Here is a 4,993-nt window from a genome sequence, read left to right on the forward strand (position 1 = left end):
GGCCAAGGAGGGCGCGCCAAGGGGGGAGTCCTACTCCCACCGGGAGTAGGACTCCCTTCTTTCCTATTTGGAATAGGAGAAGGGGGGAAGAGGAGGAAGAGGGAAAGGAAAGGGGGGCGCCGCCCCCCTTCCCTTGTCCTATTCGGACTAGGAGGGGGAGGGGCGCGCGGCCCCCTCCTGGCTCATTCTCTCTTCTCCCTCGTGGCCCAAGTAGTCCCATTAACCCCCCGGGGGGTTCCGGTAACCTCCCGGTAATCCGGTAAAATGCCGATTTCACTTGGAACCATTCCGATGCCCAAACATAGGCTTCCAATATATCAATCTTTATGTCTCGACCATTCCGAGACTCCTCGTCATGTCCGTGATCACATCCGGGACTCCAAACAAACTTCGGTACATCAACACTTGTAAACTCATAATAAAACTGTCATCGAAACGTTAAGCGTGCGGACCCTACGGGTTCGAGAATTATGTAGACATGACCTAAAACCATTCTCGGTCAATAACCAATAGCGGGACCTGGATGCCCATATTGGTTCCTACATATTCTACGAAGATCTTTATCGGTCAAACCGCATAACAACATACGTTGTTCCCTTTGTCATCGGTATGTTACTTGCCCGAGATTTGATCGTCGGTATCCAATACCTAGTTCAATCTCGTTACCGGCAAGTCTCTTTACTCGTTCTGTAATACGTCATCTCATAACTAACTTATTAGTTATAATGCTTGCAAGGCTTAAGTGATGAGTATTACCGAGAGGGCCCAGAGATACCTCTCCGACAATCGGAGTGACAAAACCTAATCTCGAAATACGCCAACTCAACATGTACCTTCGGAGACACCTGTAGTACTCCTTTATAATCACCCAGTTACGTTGTGACGTTTGGTAGTACCCAAAGTGTTCCTCCGGTAAACGGGAGTTGCATATTTCTCATAGTTATAGGAACATGTATAAGTCATGAAGAAAGCAATAGCAAAATACTAAACGATCAAGTGCTAAGCTAACGGGATGGGTCATGTCAATCACATCATTCTTCTAATGATGTGATCTCATTAATCAAATGACAACACATGTCTATGGTTAGGAAACATAACCATCTTTGATTAACGAGCTAGTCAAGTAGAGGCATACTAGTGACTATATGTTTGTCTATGTATTCACACATGTATCATGTTTCCGGTTAATAAAATTCTAGCATGAATAATAAACATTTATCATGATATGAGGAAGTAAATAATAACTTTATTATTGCCTCTAGGGCATATTTCCTTCACCCTTGTCCATACTTCCTCTTGCGGTTCTCAATCTGCTGTTTCTTCCCTTCAATCATAAGAGCACGATCTACCAACTCCTGGTAGTTGTTAAAACTTGCTACCTTCAACTGCATGCTCAGCTCATCATTCAGTCCTTCCAAAAACTTCTCCTGCTTAGCTGCATCCATAGCAACGTCATCTGGGGCATAACGTGCTAACTTACTAAAGTCATCCACATATTGGCCAACTGTACGTCCTCCTTGGCATAAGTTGCAAAACTCACGCTTCTTCATGGCCATAGCTCCTGCTGAAACATGGGCAGTACGGAAAGCCTGCTGGAACTGATCCCATGTGACAGTGTCTACTAGATAGGTGGCTGTGAAATTCTCCCACCATGATGTTGCGGGTCCATCAAGCTGATGTGCAGCCAATCGCACCTTCTCCACATCTGTGCATCCTGCAGTGGTCAACTCCCTGGCTGTCTGGCGAAGCCAATCATCTGCAACAATCGGCTCGGTGCTACTGGAAAACACCGGTGGATTCAGCCTAAGGAAACGGGTTAAGTGATCAACACGTGGTGGTGGTGGTGGGTTGTTGTTGTTGTTGTTGTTCCCCTGATTCTGATTCTGGACTAACAACTGCATCAAGGCATTCTGCTGCTGGGTCAACTGAGTGAGCTCCGGTGGGAAAGCAAATCCGTTGTCACGTCTCGGAGGCATCTGAGGGTTTAGAAAAGATGAGAAAATAGAATAGAATGAGGTCTAGAGGGAAAACACTACCCATATGCACATGAGACAAAAGCAATCAAACACTTCAATCAATTCAAACAAGGGCATACAACGGTCTAGCTATCGTTACAAAAGTGCTCGGACTATACTAGATACATGGGGGAATACTACTACTGTTATGGTGGTCGACTAGAAAAACTGCTCCGATGAAGACTCCATGATATCTGCTCCAGCTTCATCAACATAGTCATCATCACTATCATCTGGGTCTGAGTCGGTGTCGTCAATGATGATGTAGTTCTCTGGACAAGTGAAATCTTCATCTTCTCCTTCTGTCGCGGGGAATCCCAAAAATACTTTCAGCTTCTTCTTCAGATCATCGCTCTTCTCCACTAGTGTTACTATTTCCTCCTCATATCCATCGCGTGTAGACTTGAGTTCTTCCTCCAGTTCCGTGATCTTGGTCATGGCCTTCTTCAGATCCATCATGCCTGCGCACATCTGGTTCTCCTGCCGTCGAATGTGCTGGTTTAACTCTTGGATGAAAGCTGCAATTGATCTATCCTTCCTGGTGCTGATCATCTCCCATTGCTCATCTCGGCGCCCACAAATCTGGTAGATAGTATCATTAAGCTCCTGGTGGTAAACTTCTCCAATACGTCTCGTTCTGATGTGGGCTGCCATGCTCTTTCCTAGACACCAGGTCGGTGCATCAAAGGAAAACTCTATGGGCTCAGTGACGGGCACGAATGTCCTTCCGGGAACTTGAACTTGAATCATCTAGCGCTTCTCTTCAGGTAAAGTGGCGTTGTAGGTCCCGGTGAAGCTTGGTACTCCGATCTTCAGGTACTTGGTGACTTCCTTCAGGTGTCGTCCAAAGGTTGTATCTTCATCCGATTGCATGAACTTGTTCCTTGCATCCGCCATCCTAAAAGAGATTAGAAAAGATGAGGAGTCAGAACTGAGAAGAGAGAGTAGTGATCTAGGGCTTTGGCTTAGTGGTCGTGTCCTACAGTCAGCGTGTGCTCTGATACCATCTTGTAGCGACTAGACCTCAAACAGTCCGATCTCTGTGCATCAGTGTCATCCCTGGATCAAATGCTGACACGCACAGTACTTGAAGGATTTATAACAGAGTGGCAATCACACACTTATTACATCGAATGTCTCAAAAGAGAGCTTATTACAATAAATATGGATTAAGGCCATCTAATAACAATAACAATGGAAGGCTTGGAAGATAAGTGAGTCCATCAACTCCAACGGCATCACTGAGTATAGGACCACGATCCTAAGGCATCTTACTCGTCGTCTGGAAAGTCTGCAACATGAATGTTGCAGCCCGAAAACGGGTCAGCACATGGAATATGTTGGCAATGTAACACATAGAGAGTAATGAAATGACATGGCTATACTACATGCATATATGACTGGTGGAAAGCTCTATGGTTACAGTTTTGCATAAAGCCAATTTTTCCCTACTGCAAAGGAATAAATTTTATTTAAACTATCATGGTAGTTGTTAAACATTGAGAATGGTTGACAGCATTCTCAATCCCAATTAAGCATCGTCATTAAAACCCAACAACATTAATTAAAGTAACATGATGAGATTCACATGATAATCCAAGTACTAGATACTCAAAACATCCATAACCGGGGACACGGTAATCATGATTAGTTTATACACTTTGCAGAGGTTGCGCACTTTTCCCCACAAGACTCGATCGCCTCCATTTGTTTTCTCGCACTACATGGTGTTTGAGAAACGGATGACCGATACATAGTCTTTCAGAAGCGCTAGGACCTTACGATTGGGTAGACCGTACCACCTACATCCCCTACATCTGCTAGTCTACCACTGTAAGAGTTCGCACGACTTACTCAGCTATGCTAGAGCCCATAATAGTTGTGGCTGCACACGGAAGTTTCTAGCATGAATAATCTTATGATCCCTTTGAGCCTGGGTGGCGGTCCAAAAACAAACAGGCAATCCTGGAATACCCAAGTGCCTCGATCCACCCAGATGTGTATTAAAGTTGCCGCCTTAAATAAACCATTAATTAACAATCTCACATCTATCATGGATACACTCACCCAATCCACGTCTACTAGCATAGCATGGCAATAAGCAAATGTAGAAATAACTCCCAAGGGTTTGATAATAAAACAGGTAATAGGTACTACCTCATGTACTTCCCAAAACCCACATATTAATCAGATCCTAATCATGCAATTGTTTGAGGATTGATCTAATGCATAAAAACTGGGTATGAAAGGGATATGATCAAAGTGTTACTTGCCTTGCTGATGATCCCTGAAACCTAGGGATTTGAAGTAGCAAGCAGCGTAATCCGGGTACTCTATCATAAACAAACAAACAAACAAACAAGCATACAATAAGTACTCATCTAATGCATAGGTAAAACTCAAATAAGAGATCTTACCAGAAAGTTCAACTTAAGAACTCCGGTTGGCAAAAAGAATCAAATCGAACAAAGCAACAAAGATCAAACTACGAAAGAAACAAACTTCGTTTACTAATCTGGACCTAAGTCAAATTTTACAGTAGCAAAAACTTGTTTGAGTTGATTAAACAGAAAGAGGGTTTCGAGACGAAACTCTAGGCGCTAGAATCGCCTGATTCCGATAAACGAGCGAAAAGTTATACTAAAACGAAAATTAGATCAGAAATCGCGATCAAAAAAATCACGGAATAAATCCGAGAAAAAGAAAACGACGAACAGATTAACGAACGAACGTTCGTTATCTGGATCTAAACGATGAACGTGTTCGTTAAAACGAACGAACGAGCGAATGTTTGCTAATTAACCTAAACCAGAAAAAAACCGATCTAATAATAAAAAACCGGATCTAAAAAAACCGACAAAAACCAACAGAAAAACTGAACGGTTTTTCTAAAAAAACGGCGGCGGAGGGGTCAACCTCGGCGTGCGGGTCCGGCGGTGGCTGCGGTGGCTCCGGCGGCGGCGGCGCGGGGCGGCGGC

The sequence above is a fragment of the Triticum dicoccoides genome, chromosome 4B, assembly GCF_002162155.2.
Source record: "Triticum dicoccoides isolate Atlit2015 ecotype Zavitan chromosome 4B, WEW_v2.0, whole genome shotgun sequence".
Taxonomy (NCBI): Eukaryota; Viridiplantae; Streptophyta; class Magnoliopsida; order Poales; family Poaceae; genus Triticum; species Triticum dicoccoides.